This window comes from Protopterus annectens, chromosome 6.part0 (assembly GCF_019279795.1).
Source record: "Protopterus annectens isolate FY-2018-M chromosome 6.part0, PAN1.0, whole genome shotgun sequence".
Taxonomy (NCBI): Eukaryota; Metazoa; Chordata; order Ceratodontiformes; family Protopteridae; genus Protopterus; species Protopterus annectens.
In genome coordinates, this window is record NC_056737.1 from 387,670,227 (window position 1) to 387,685,682 (window position 15,456).

General features: G+C 43.9%; 1 protein-coding gene across 7 annotated transcripts in view; it reads right to left on the reverse strand.

The window, feature by feature from the left end:
• The window catches only part of RALGAPA1 (Ral GTPase activating protein catalytic subunit alpha 1), a 5,382,632-nt gene that overhangs the window by 1,348,974 nt on the left and 4,018,202 nt on the right, over positions 1-15,456 (reverse strand). The gene's annotated exons all lie outside the window — the stretch shown is intronic.

A 15,456-nucleotide genomic window follows, 5' to 3' on the forward strand; every position in this document is an offset into this window, starting at 1 on the left:
ATTATGTCAGCTACATCTACAAAGCCAGATGGTATGAAACCCAGGCCCTTGTTTAATACTGAGAGTTCAATTTCGCTTAAGACATACCTAGAAATGTTGAAGACTAGGTCATGCTGATGGGTTTCAATGCCTTCCTCTGTTGCTCGTAGATCTCTTCGGTGCTTTTCCTTTTCTTCCTCTGATTGTAAGGAGACCAAGTCCGTTTGTCTATGGGCTTGATGGGAAGCGGAAAAGATGGAAACCCTTCAGATGAAACCCCTTCGGATTCTAGAAACACCTCGTCTTCTCTAACATCTGATTGTAGTTCCACCGTCGGTTGTTTGGCACGAACATCTCTATTTGCAGTGTTCATTGTTGAGGGGGGAGGGGGTTGTAGATGTAGCTGACATAATTGTAGACATAAAGTTATTCACAAGAAACATAGGCCTTAAAATGTTATTTGGAGAGGCCACAAGTAATGCCGACAATGGCAATATTAACATTTTCAGGAAACCATCAACATTTGTGCCTCCACAACATCCGATGCTTGAGGCATTTGAACGGGCTTGTGAAAGTGAGTTATATGAATTATACAGCAGGAATGATGTGAAACCTGATTTTTTTAATATGACTAGGGATGAAAGAGAAGCAGTGTTTTGTCTGCAGAAGAATGAAGACATAATAATAAGAAAAGCGGACAAGGGGGGAGCTATTGTTGTGATGGATAGAGGGATGTATGTCAGTAAAATAGAGTCTCTGCTATCAGACAGAGACACTTATCCACTAGATGGAAGTTCACTAAACAAAATAATCAAGGGTGTACATGGTCACCTGTATGATCTTCTACTATGTAATGTCATTGATATTGAGATGTATAAATACTTTATAGTAGAAAATCCCCTAGTTCCCACCTTTAGAGGGTTACCAAAGATCCACAAACAACCGTCAGACCCCCCATTGAGACCGATAGTCTCAAGCAAAGGCTGGCTGACAGAACCTCTATCTATATATCTAGATAAAAAATTTAAGCCAATAGTTAACAACACCAGCCACATACTCAAGGACACTCAACATTTCCTTGAGAACCTAGCAAGTCTCAATAGAGCTACACCAATTGGAAAGGATGATTTATTTGTTACACTTGATGTAAAATCGCTATTTATATCCATTCCTAATACTACAGGAATAGAATATGTTAGGCTGTTTTTGCTAGAGAACAACATTACAAATAACAATGTCATCTGTTGGATGACATTATTGGACATAGTGCTTGAAAACAATGTTCTGTTATACAATGATGGCTACTATCTACAGAAAAAGGGAGTAGCCATGGGCACTCCCTGTGCCAATTCATATGCCAATCTGGTTTTGGCATTTTGGGAAACAACATATGTACTAAAGAATTTGATATATGTCCATTGTCTCAAACACTACAATAGATTTGTGGATGATGTTTTTATTGTATGGGGGGAACTGAACCACAGCTGATGGAATTTGTTGAATATATCAATGGCACGACCAATTTTTTGATTTTTGAATGTTCATATTCACATCAGATGATAGAATTTCTGGATGTAATGTTAACCAAGGGCAACAATGGGATTGATACAGATTTACATAGGAAGTCCTGTTGGAGGAATAGCCTTTTACATCGAAACAGCATGCATCCCAGACATATACATTCCAACATAGTACAGAACCAAGTCCTTAGAGCATCGAGACTAACCACGCAAGACACAACTTACTATCAGCAGCAAAGTAGACTGCTAGATAACTTTGTCTCTAGAGGATACAAAAAAACTGAGGTGCAGAAAGCCATCAAGACGGGCAATATACATAGAGCCGGTAAAGGTACCCCGTTTTTTAATAGGGACAATGATTTTAGGCATGAGAATACCACTAGCAATACTGAAACCAAAAATAGGTTAGTAATTCCTTTCACCAATAGAAACACACATATAAAACAAATTTTGGAGGACAATTGGAGATTATTGAAAGCCGATGACAAAATTAGGAACTTAATGAGCGAGAAGCCGAGCATAGGTTATAGAAATATGAAATCTTTGAATAGGCTTCTATGCTATGAACAAATGCATAGGGGCTCTACTTTGACATCGAAGGAAGGCACTTTTCCCTGCAATGCATGCAATCAATGTAAATACATAGCGGAAGAAGCAACTTTCAGACACCCTTATACAGGGCATACATATGGATTTAAAGGCTTTGTCAATTGCAAAACCACAGATGTGGTCTATTTGGCACAATGTCAGTTATGCAAAACGTTCTATGTTGGAAAAACCAATAGAACGTTACGGGAACGCATAAGAGAGCACATCTATGCTATAAACAAGGAAAATACCACCAATGCACTGGCACGACATGTAATAGAAAATGGTCTAACGCATTGTTTTAGATTTAGGGTGTTAGAAAAAGTGAATAGGACAAGTAGGTTGGGGAACCCCAAAAATAGAACAGAGGAAGTAGAAAACAAGTGGATCCTTAGGCTGCAAGCCCATAAACATGGTCTAAATGAGAAGATCTCACTAAAACCATTCTTAGCAGCCAGACCACTTAAACACTGAAGCTTTATATATAGACACAATAAGCTTGCTAAAAAACATTGATTTTTTATGTGCTTTTTTTTTAGTGAGACATTTTATAAACGGTATATATTTTTTACTAGACATCATAGTTTTTTCTATTAGACATTTTATTTTTATATATTTTTAATAAGCTAATCTATATAGACAAAACTTTATAAACTTGGTCAATGACAGATAAGTTCAACGGAGTTTTCAGAAGAAGACTTCAAAGGATGAAATACACTTGTTGAAATAACATTTTCATTATGTTATGCATATAACATTGTACTGAGCGACTAACTTTTAAAGCACCATTGAATTCCTTAGGCACAGGCACTTTAAATATGATTAGTCAATTGTTTGATATGAGATTATGTTGTGCAAAGAAGCTGCATCTAAAGAGTGGCTTATATGTGTTTTATGAATAATGCTGAAACAACACTTTTATAAAGTTATTTCAACTGCACTTTGTTATGCACATAATGCTGGGTTAAGTGATTAACTTTTAAAGTACTACTGAATTCTTTAGGCACAGGCACTTTAAACATGAATAGGTAATTGCTTGTTATGTGATTAAGCTGTGCAAAGAAGCTGTATTTAAAGAGTGGCTTTTCACTGAATGTTATTGAAGTCTGAAAAAGCATCATAGGATGTGAAAGCGCTTACTATTTTATTCTGTTCCTGTCAATAAAAAGTGGAATATATCGTTGGCTGTTGTCGTTTTGGATTTGTCTGCTGATAATTTTTGGATTTCTACATAGCTGTTGGTGCATCCTTGGTTTTTGTTCTCTAGTTCAGAAAAAAAGCAAATCCCAAGAAGAAAAGACATCCCTGATCAGTATCAGTAAGAAATTAAGGTCCCTCATAAAATCATCCAAGGCTAACGTCGAAAGAAAAATAGCCAAGGATTTGAAAGATAACCACAAAGCCTTCTTTAACTATGTCAAGAATCTAAGTGGCAACTCGCAGATATGCTCTGAGCTAGTGCAAAGTAGCACAAAATATACTGAACCTACTGATATTGCAAACATCCTGGCAGATAGATTCAGTGCAAACTTCACCCCCCTCTCACCCCCAAAAGGGACCACAACAATACCGGAAAAGTGTAGTGTCCCGGAAATCACAGATGCACAGGTGAAAACAGCCCTTTCAAAAGCCAAAAGCACAGCGTCAATAGGGCCAGATGGTGTCCCAGGCTGCGTCTTGCACGAACTACAGACCGAACTAACCCCCCACCTAAACACACTGTTCAACCTCAGCCTCTCCCCACAGGCTACGTGCCCATAGAATGGCGCACAGCAACGGTTATTCTGCTCCACAAAGGAGGGGCTAGAACTGACCCTGGTAACTATCGTCCTATAAGCCTTACTAGACTGGTCTGCAAGACTATGGAGCGCATCATCATGGAACTCATTAACAAAGACATTGGGAACCTCCAAACACTTGACCCGACCCAGTTTGGCTTTAAGGGCAGATCATGCCTGCTAAACCTGGTTGACTTCTTCGAGACAGTCACTAAGGCCATAGATGACTGGAAGGAGATTCACACAGCCTACCTTGACCTTGCCAAGGCTTTTGACACAATTCCCCACTCGGGAATTATAGAAAAACTCACCAGCCTGAACATAAACCCCTATGTCACAAGATGAGTTGCCAACTGGCTTACATACAGAACTGACACGGTAAGAATAGCGGACTCCAGGTCCGACTTTAAACCAGTCACAAGTGGTGTCCCACAAGGCTCGGTCCTGGGACCCCTACTGTTCGGCATATACTTCTCAGAAGTACAGGCAAACAAAGGAGGACTATGGCTAACCAAGTTCACAGATGACTGCAAACTGGGAACCATAATTGACTCTCCGGCTGACACGGACATTCTCCAAAAGGGCCTTATTAAGACGGACACCTGGTGTCAAAGTCATGGTCTCAAGCTAAATGCCAAAAAATGCATAGTCATCCCGTTTGGGAAAAACAAAACACCCATGAATTACCACATAGGTGGCAGCCCCCTTAATACAGAAGAGGTAATAAGAGATCTGGGGACCCAGGTAGATAGTAATCTCTCCTTTGACAATCATATTGCCAAAGTAGTTACGAAATCGTTCTATGTAGCCCATCTAATTACTAAAGGGTTCACATCTATAAATAAAGAGGTTATAGTGCCCCTCTACTAGTCACTCATTGGACCCATCATACAGTACAATGCCCCATTTGGGATGTACCTCACAAGACACTTCTAACAGCTGGAAAGACCACAAAAGTACCTCAGAAAGAGGATTACTGGCCTTAAACATATGTCCTATGCAGCTCGACTGAAAAAACTCCGGCTGCACTCAGTCGCATATCGCTTACTCAGAGGTGATCTCTGCCTGACTTACAAAGCCATGTCCAACTCAGAACTGATAAACATGCTCCATCTAAAGAAATCCAAGTCACTGTGAGCTACTCGCTCTAGTGAGCTAAACCTCGCCACGACATAAAATAGAACATGCTGGAGGGCTAGACTCCTGTCACAGAGACTCCCCATGGTTTGGAACAAAATTCCTAACTACATTAGGCAGAGCCCCTCACTAACACTCTTCAAAAGAAACCTTGACGAGTGGATGGGTAACACAAAATACACCCCTGGGATCACTTCATTGGCTCTTCTTGACAGAGGCTCAGTTAATTAATCAATGGGGCAGTGAAAGCTGACACACACTGGCTAGGCTTATAAATGCCCTCAGGCAGATAGCCTAGTACCTACCTATGAAGAGGACTAAGGGCTGGCTAGGATGCCCTGCAAGACTGCGGTTGCAAAGCCTGCCCTGGACTTGGAGAAGATAGGCAGGTGGAAATGCTAGGTGAAGGTATGAACAGAAGTCCATGTTGCAGCCTCCAGGATGTCCCTGGTAGGGACCCCTCTGAGAAAAGCTGCACAGGTGGAGGTTGCCCTGGTAGAATGCGTCCTGACCCCCTTAGGGGTGGTTTCCCATGGTGTTTGTAGCAGAAATGGATGCACTGTGCTTTCCATTTGGAGACTGTTTGGATATGGCCTTGCCCTCTGTCCCCGCTGCAAAGCTGACTAGCAATTGGTCAGTTTTCCTAAAAGATTTAGTCCTATCTAGGTAAAATCTGAGCTGTCTGTGCACATCTAGAGAATGCAGAATTCTTTCCCCCTTGTTTTGTGGGTTAGGGAAAAAGATGGGCAAATGAACTGATTGGTTGAAAGCCACACTGGACACCACTTTAGGCATGAAAGTTGGGTTAGTCCTGAGGGAGACCCCGTCAGCATGGAAAACGATGAAGGGTTCTACAGCCACGAGTGCTTGTATCTCTGAAACTCTTCTAGTTGAAGTGATGGCCAAAAGCAAGGCTATTTTCCAAGAGAGGAATTTTATCTCTGCTGAAGCTGCAGGCTCAAAGGGGAGTAGTGTGACCATTTCCAACACAAAGTTAAGGTCCCAAGCTGGGGTAGGAGCTCTTCAGGGTGGCCTTAAATTGTTAGCCCCTCTTAGGAACTGTTTGATGAAAGGGTGAGAGAAGAGAGGTGGCTCTAAGCTGTAATGAGCAGAGATGGCAGAGTCATGAATTTTAATAGAAGAGAAGGATAGGCCCCTGTGTAGTGGGGTCTGCTAGGTAATCCAGGATGAGAGGTAAGGAGGGTTGTGCTGTTTCAGCTCCTTTAGCCTGGATCCAGGTGCAATACCTTTTCCAATTGTCAGCATAGGATTTTCTAGAGCTGAGGCATCTGGCCTCACGTACAACATCCAGGATTTGTTTTGTTAGGCTGGCAGCTGGAGGAGAGATCAGGGAATAAGCCAGGCTGCCAAGTTCAGGGTCTGCAACTGTGGATGCATGAATTCTCCATTCTTCTGGGTCAGGAGTGTTGGGATCTGAGGTAGGTGCCATGGTGGCAGGGGTGAAAGGCTGTGCAGCAGTGGGTACCAGTGCTGGCATGGCCAGTCTGGGGCAATCAAGATTTCCCTTGGTTTTTACTCCCTTATTTTGAGCGGTACCCTTGAAATTAGTGGTAGGGGGAAATGCATAGATCGAGAGGTTTACCCATTGGAAAGATAGAGCATCCACTTTCCAGGCTTTGCTGTGAGGTTCCCTGGTGTGTAATTCGCTAAGCTGGTGATTATTGTGGGAGGCAAAGAGGTCCACCTTCGGGGTGCCCCATTTCTGGGTTACAAGTTTGAAGGTTCTGTGGTCTAGCTGCCACTCATGTGGGTCCAGCAGGTTTCTGCTTAAGTCATCTGCCAGTGAGTTTAGGGAGCCTGGCAGGAATTGTGCTAGCAGGTGAATTTGCATGGCTGAAGCCTTGTGCCAAAGGGTCATGGCGAGTCTGCAGAGAGGATAAGAGTGAGTTCCTCCCTGCTTGTTGATATATCACATCACTGTGGTGTTGTCTGTTTTGGTCACTGGAGGCCCTGGGAGAGTAGGGGTCTGAAAGCTGTCAGAGCATGCTGAACAGCTAGCATCTCCTTTTGGTTGATGTGCAGATGTATTTGATTTGGGCTCCAATGGCCCTGAATTCACCTGCCATCCAGGTGTGCACCCCAGGCATAATCTGATGTGTCTGTGGTGAGGGTCTGGGCGGCGCAGGATTGTGAGAGGGGAAGACCCTTGTTATGGTTGCATGCTGCTGCCCACCAAAGAAAATCTTTCCTTAGACAGGGTCTCATAGGTATGACAGTTTCCAGGTCCTGAGAGTGTTGACACCAAAGGGTTTTTAGGTACCATTGTAGTTTCCTCATATGCAGTCTGGCATATGGAATGAGTAGAATGCAGGCCGCCATGAACTCTAGAGCTTGCAGGATTTTCCTTGTGGATAACTGGGTTCTGGTGGCTAGTTGAGAGAAGTAGCCTGTCAGGTAGGCTTTTTTTCTGGAGTAAGGAATGCCATCTGGGATGCTGTGTCCAGGCTTGCTCCCAGGAATACAATTTTTTGAGTGGGGACTAGTTTGGATTTCTTTTTGTTTATAGTATACCCCAGGGAGGTCAGTAGGTCCTTTAAAAGTCAGGTGCTGTAACAGCTTTTCCTGACTGTCTGTCCGAATCAGGCAGTCTTAAGTATTTCTTTGTTTGCAAAAAGCAATGGCTGGAGCCAGGCATTTTGTGAAAACTCTGGAAGCAGTGGATAAGCCAAAGAAAAGCACATAGATCCTGCCCTGAAATGTGATATTTTCTGCAAGATTCCCTGATTGGGATGTGTAGGTAGGTGTCTTTTAGGTCTAGGGTGGCTAACCAAGCATCCTTGGAAAGCATAGGAAGAAGCTGCTGCAGGGTGAGCATTCTGAATTTTGCCATCACCAGGAAGGTGTTTAGAATTGATAGATTGAAGACTGGGTGCCCGGTGCCCTTTTTCCTGGGTACCACGAAAAGCCTGGAATAAAAACCTTGGCCTATCTGGTCTGCAGGCACAGGCTGTATTGCCCTGATGGAGAGCAGGGAATGGACTTGTTTTTTGGCCTCTGCCCACTGGTTTGGGAGATCTGGGAACACCTTTGGGGTTGGCAGTGTGTGGAAATAAAATTTGTATCCCTGGGACACTATGTTGAGGACCCATCGGTCGTTGGTAACAGAAGCCCAGTTGTTTGCATGTGAAGAGAGTTTTCCTCCTAGGGGCACAAGCAGGTGGGCAGAGGTAAGGGGTGGCGGTGTAAAGTCATTGTGAGATTTTTCCATAAGGGGGTGGTTTAGCACTCCCTGTTTTTGAAGTGGAGGAACTCCATTGCTTAGATCTCTGCATTCCCTGGGACTGCTGTCTGGGGGTCTGCTTTCCCTAAGTCTTGTCTGAGCTGGCCTGGAGGGGGCTGGAAAGGACCAGTGCTTGGAGGGGCAATGCCTACTGAACCTTGGTGGCTGGACCTGTAAGAAGTCTAACTGTCTGCATAGATTTAGTTTTTTCTTCCATCTTTTTTAAGACCTCTTCTGCCTCGGTGCCAAACAAATTATCTTTGTTTAATGGTGCGTCCAACAGTTTTGATTTGACATGGTCTGGCAAGGTCTGTTCCTTAAGCCAAGCATGCCTTCTAAGTACAGAACCAGTGGATGCTGCCCTGCAAGATGTTTCTAGGGCATGAAAGCCACATTGCAAGGTGTGTTTAGTAACCTGGCTTGGAGAATGCATAAGCTCTTGTAATTCTTTATTTTCTTCACAAGCAGGCAAGGTAGATATTTTTTGTTTTAGGAGTTCCATGGTATGTTGCTGGTATTTCAGCATGTGGAACTGACAATTTAGTGCTCTAATGGCAAGAGCTGCAGAGGTGTATACTTTTTTACCCCATCTGCCAAAAGCTCTGTCCGAGGGGGTGGGATTCTTAGCTGTGGTTGCTTTTATTCCTTTAGGTCCTTGGGAGATGTGACCTCTGGGTCAGCAGCAGGATTTCTGAAAAGGAATTTGAGAGAGTCAGGGACTCTGTAAAACTTGTCAGGTTTCCTGGGAGAAAGAGGAAGGGTGTCAGGAGTCATACTGGACTCCATAAAGACATCATCCACAACATCCAAGACAGGAGGAATGGCTAAAGGTCTGTGCTGTGGTAAATGTAAGAATTCTGAGTCTCTATTTGGACTGAGGGTAGTCCTAACATTCCCATTGGAAATGCTCCCTTAAAGTATGTAGGGTTTCACCAAATGAAAAATCCTCTGGAGGAGAGGCAAAATGAATGGATTCCTCTGCATCTGAATCTCATAAGCAGATAGGGGTTGCATGTCTTCATATTCAGAAACCTCAGAGTTATCGGACTCCTGGTCAGATAAAACTGCTGGGGACAAGTCTCTTTTTCTTTTGGAAGGGGGCAGGCTGGCTTTCCCTAATAAGCATGATAAGGTCTTCTGCCATTTTAAGCATTTGAGATTGAGGCATGGAAGCAAGTGCCTGATCTTGGGTCATCGTTTTTTTGGCATATTTCATACTCTGGGCCTTAGAAACTCAGTAGTTTTAGAAAGAACTGAAGATGCGAAAAAAGTCGACGGTTTGTGTTGAGTATCGGTAGTGCGAAGAACTTCTTCGGAAGCCGGTGCCTGCTCAGTGGCTCCGGACCCATCCAAGGTAGAGACATCTGCAGGATTCTTAGTCAAAGAAGAGTCTCGCAGCATACCGGACTTCAAATGGGTCTCAGTAGTGGCCTGCGAATCCACAGAAGTGGGCATCAGGGGCTGCAAAAGCACCTCACTGAGGACCAGCGAACTGATGACTAGCTTAACAGAAGCGTCGTCGGCAGTTTTGGACCTGTGTGGTATGTCTCTGTCTTTATCCTTATTTTTTTTTGGAAGCTCGGTAGTCGGATGGCTTACCGAAGCCATATCGGGTGACCCAGAGTGAAAATATTTAGCTACGATATGGGCCCGACGACGTTTAGTTCTGGCGTTGAACAAAACACAAAAGCGACAGCGAGGTACGTCATGGTCTGGTCTGGTCCTAAACAGGTGACACAGTAAGAATGGAAGTCTCGGTGTGGTATTTGCCTTCCACAGGCGAGACAATTGTTAACTTTTTCTGACATTGGTTAGAGCAAGAAAAAAGGATCCCAAACGAGGTACTTAGCTTTAGAAGACTTCAACTTCAATTCAGAAACTAAACTTGGGTAGCGGCCGACCAGCACTTGTGCGAGCTGCTTCTGCTTCGGTCTCCTCAGCAAGAAAGACTGATGTAATGGCGTCGGCTGCCTGTTTTTATATCACTGATGACTTGACGTCAGACCTGGAGCGACAGTAACCTACGCAGAAACACTAAGCCTCTGGTATTCGGGCCGACTGAGGGCTACCCCTGTCAGGATAACCCAAGGGTGATGACTGCAACAGTGAAACACGAAGAACATCTGTCTGATCAGACTCTCCTTCCCGGACCCGATGGGAGAACGTCAGCTCCTAGACTCCTCAAATTCCGATGGAACTGAGGCAGTCAGAGCAGATGTCGGAACAGACTATTCTGTTGGAGGTTTTGGTTCCAATGGTTCCACTACGATCTGGCCCAAGTGCTCTGGCTCCGAAACCGCAGGTTGGGTCAGAGGAGGAACTGAAGAAAGATGACGTCTTTGCCGGCTCTGGTTCCTTTTGAGTCAGAGTCAACAGAATTTTTGCCAGCGCTGCTGTTCGAAGGAGTCTCTTCACCACTCGCTCCACATGATCATCCGATAACCTCCTGGAGGAATGGGACAAAGATGGTGACCTCGGTCTTTGTAGGGGCGGAGCGCTTAATGTTGGCGTTACCGGTTCCAATAATGGGTACCGGCTCCTAAACTGAAACTCTATCGATTCCAGAGCTGCATTTGGAGCCGAAGATGGAGACTTTTCAGAACCAAGAACCCTTGGTTCCAAGCCAGACTGTATTTGCAAAATTGTTTTAGGTGGCTCCAAAGCTGGAGCTGAAGTAGAAGTCCTTTTACCCAACTTCTCAGATTTTGAAGAAGTGGATTTTTCAGAAGATTTAGAGCTCTAAGACCCTTCCAAGGCCTCTGAGAAAGGGATCTCCAAGCAGTACTCTGACTATTAACTTATTTTTGTGCTCTAAAAGCACTCTGCTGCTAAACGCATGACAAAAGCCACAAAATTCTTGCAAGTGGAGGGCACCCAGGCAATAAACACAAATGGTGTGTCCGTCTTTAAGGGACACCTTCTGATTACACCTGTCACATTTCTTGAAACCAGATGGTTTTGGGTCTTTAGATACGTCTAAAACCAAGGAGCTATACAAAAAACTATGCGAATATGTAACCCTATGAAAAGTCAACTCTGTAAGAACAGGAAAAGGATCTCTGCAAATCTCGAACCCCGTACCCTGTACACTAGTGTCAGAGCAATGTGCCAGTACATCATTTAAGCTTGGAAAAATGACAGAAACTTTATTATTATACAGCACACAAGCAACTAGTTTATGAAAAAAGACAAACCAAGTTTCAAACTATTGCATACATTTTTTTTTTTTTTTTTTTTTTTTTTTAACAAAGAAGTTTAAAGTCTTTATTAAACAACAGTTAGACTACACAGGTGAAGTCCTCTAATTTAAACCGACTCTTGTCACAAGCAACGAACAGAAGAAAATGGAAAGGGTAGGGGAGCGGCCCTCTAAGGTAAACAGGCCGCGAGTAGACCTCCAACTTAAACGAGCTACCTAAAAGGGGACAAAAAGCTCTCTAACTAAAGCCGAGCTTACAAAGAGGGGATAGAGGACTATAAATGATAAATACAGACAGGCCTGATGAGAAAAAATGATGATGGCCAACACCACCAAAAAGATGGGGGACTGGACTAACGACTCTGCTAATACCAAAAAATTCTCAAACGCTACAGAAACACTCAAAAATAACAACAACAAGAGAAAAGGTGGAAGATAAAATTATCACTTAGCCAAGAGCCAGTCAGAAGTCACCCGATCTGCTTGAGCAGCAAACGAGACCTAGGTAATCTTCCCTGAGCATCATGGAATAGGGTTTAGTCTCAAGCCAGTGGAAGACCTAGAGCTTTAGTATATGACCAAGTCGGAACAGAGGATCAGTTCCGAACCCAACCAGCATAGAATGAAGGAGACATAGGATAACATAACATCTGTTGTTCAAAAGCAAGAGGGATATCACTCTGCAGAGGAAGAGTTCCCGCCTAAGCCTAAACAAGAAAATTAGAAATCTTGTAAAGTCTTCTAAAGCAAATTAAAAAACTAAAATGGCATCCCTAGCCAAGAATAATCATAAGGCATTCTTTAACTATGTTTGAAGTTTAAATGGGAATGCCCAGCTGTGTGCTGAAATGGGTGTAGATGAGATCACTCATACTACACCGGAAGATATCGCCAACCTGCTAGCTGACAGATTCAGCACAAACTTTACCCCCCTCATCCCCACCTACCATATCCCAAAGCATACCTGACACCAGCCCTCTACCTAGTACCTCTAGACAACAGGTAATTTCTGTGCTTGCCAAGGCCAAAAACATGGCCTCAATAGGTCTAGATAATATCCAAGGCTGTTTACTAAACAATCTAAAACAAGACCTAGCAAACCCACTTGGCGTTCCCTTTAATCATAGCTTGAGAACTGGCTATGTTCCTGCAGAATGGAGAACAGCAATAGTAATTCCCCAGCACAAAGGGGGAGGGCCATCAACTGACCCTGGGAACTGCAGACCCATACATCTAACCAGCCTCATCTGCAAGACCATGGAAAGAATTACCATGGAACTTATCAGCAAGGACATAGGCAACTTCCAAACACTGGAACCAATCCAGTTTGGCTTTGTTAAGGGTAGATTATGTTTATAAAACCTGGTAGACTTCTTTGAGAATGTCACCAAAGCCATGGACGAAGGTAAGGCAGTGCGCACACAGCCTATCTCAACCTTGCCAAGGCTTTCAACAAAATTTTCCACTCTGACATTGTTGAAAAACTCTCCCAGATAGGGATTAGCCCATGCGTTACTAGATGGGTAGCCAAATGGCTCACCAACACGACACACACTATCAAAATTGGTGACTCCACATCCACCAGTAGACCCGTCACCAATGGAGTACCACAGGGATCTGTGCTGGGCCCCTTACTGTTTGACATTTCTCAGAAGTCCAGGCCAAAGCAGATGGCCTTTGGCTCACCAAGTTCCCTGATGATTGCAAACTGGGAACAATCAATGAGTCCCCCACCAATGTCAACATAGTACAAGCAGGGCTAACACAAACAAATGGCTGGTGCCAAAGCCATGGTCTAAAACTAAATGCAAAAAAAATGCATAATTATTCCATTTGGCAAAACAAAATTCCCTACAAATTACAATATTGACAGCACCCCCCCCCCTCCCATGGTGTGACACTTGGGAACACAAGCTGACAGCAATCTGAACTTTGAACACCAAGTTTCTACAGTGGTGAGAAAAGCCTTCTACGTAGTGCACCTCATAAGCAAAGGCATAACCTCCAGGTCAAGGGATGTTAACTCCACTGTACTTGACGCTCATCAGACCACTAATGGAGTATACTGCACCCTTTTACATGTACCTCAAAAGACACCTTCAGTGGTTGGACAGACCTCAGAAGTTTCTCTCCAAGAAAATACAGGGACTCCAAACTATAACCTACGTGGGGACAGGCTAAAAGCCCTGTCACTTTAATCTGTACCTTATAGGCTGCTGAGAGCTGACTTGTGTCTGGCCTACAGAGCAATCTCCAATCCTGCCCTAATGGAAATGCTGCACATCCGCAAGTCAAATGTCACAAGAGTCGCTCACTCTAGGGATTTTAGCCTAGCATGTGACATTAACAGAACATGCTGGAGAGACAGGTATGTCTCACAGAGACTGCCACTTCTCTGGAATAGCCTTCCTATTTATGTAAAACAGAGCTCCTCACAGACCCTATTCAAACTTAACCTAGATAATTGGATGAGACACCCCTGGGGTGACACCCATGTCCCTCATGGACAGGGGTAGCCGGTGTTGATCACAAACCCACTCTGTTCATAAATTTGTTCTGTGTACTATCCAAAAAGAACATATGGGGATACTTTGGATTAACATGGCCAGGCTTGTAAAGGGTCTAGAGCCGCTAGCCTAGTAACCTCCTATGAACCTACACAGGCAGTCTGCCACAATGTTTTGACCTGAGGGAATGTAATGTCAATTGATACCGAAAAGCTAGTTTCCACACTAGGAGTGCCAACCAACAAAGCAGATAATATCTTGTCCCCCCATTTGTTGATATACCACATCACTGTGGTATTGTCTGTAAACACCTTGAGGGATCCTGGACAGAAGAGAATGAAAGGCTTGAAGAGTCAGTAGAAGTGCTTTCATTTCTTTGACATTGATGTGGTCTTTTTCTTGATGAGGTGATCAGACTTACGGCACCTTTAGGAAACCAAACGTTGCTCCACATCCCACATCTGAAGCATCCGAGAACAACTCCTGAGAGGGAAAAGGAGGCCCTGGATTGAGAGTCAACTGATGACTCCACCACTGAAGTTCCAACTTGAGATATGGAAGAAGAGGAACTAAGATATTGAGGGAATGAGAATACAGAAGCCAAATTAACTTTAGAAACCACTGAAGTTTTCCATGTGGAGCTTAGCAAACTGGAGCATAGGAACGGTGGAGGCCATGAACCCCAGAGCTTTCAGAAATTCCCTGACTGTTAATGAAACTGGAGGAAGAAGGGACTGAAAGAAATAAATGCGAGGGCCTTGGGAAGAGGCAGGGATGCCAACATTAAAACAGACTGGATCCTGCACCCCAAAAAGACATGATCCTGTGAACGAGTCAGAAAGGACTTTTAGAAATTTATAGTGAACCTCAGGTTCTGCAGAAGGGAGATGGCAAAAATGAAGATTTTGCAGCAATATCTCTGAACAAGATGCCTGAAACAGAAAGTCGTCCAAGTAGGGATAAACATGGACCCCCCGAGCCTGCAAAAAGCACTCACAGGAGCGACACATTTATTGAATACCCTTGGGGCAGTAGAAAGGCCAAAGGGCAAAGCAGAGAACTGAAATTACCAGGAAGCAACAGAGAAACGTAAAACCTTCCTAAAAGGGGATGAAGAGATATGAAGGTAAGCATCCTTGAAGTCCAGAGTCACTAGAAAGGCCTGAGTAAGCAGCAGAGGGAACAAGATCTGAAGAGACATTCGGAAAGACGGGACCTTCAGAAAGGTGTTTAGGTGATAGAGGTCTAGAATAGATCTCCAAGTGCCCTCTTTCCTGGGCACCAGAAACTTTCTGGAGTAGAACCCCTTCCCCCTTTGGGAAACTAGAACTTCCTGACTAGATCCCCCAAGTCAAAAGATCCTGAAGCACCCCTGGAAAGAAAACCAACTTCTTCCAAAGGGGCTGAGGAATGCACATAAAAGGGGGAATGAGATTTCCAGATCATGAAATACCTTAGGTAGATAATGGACAGAACTCAGGAATCCTGAGTAATCTGTAACCAGACA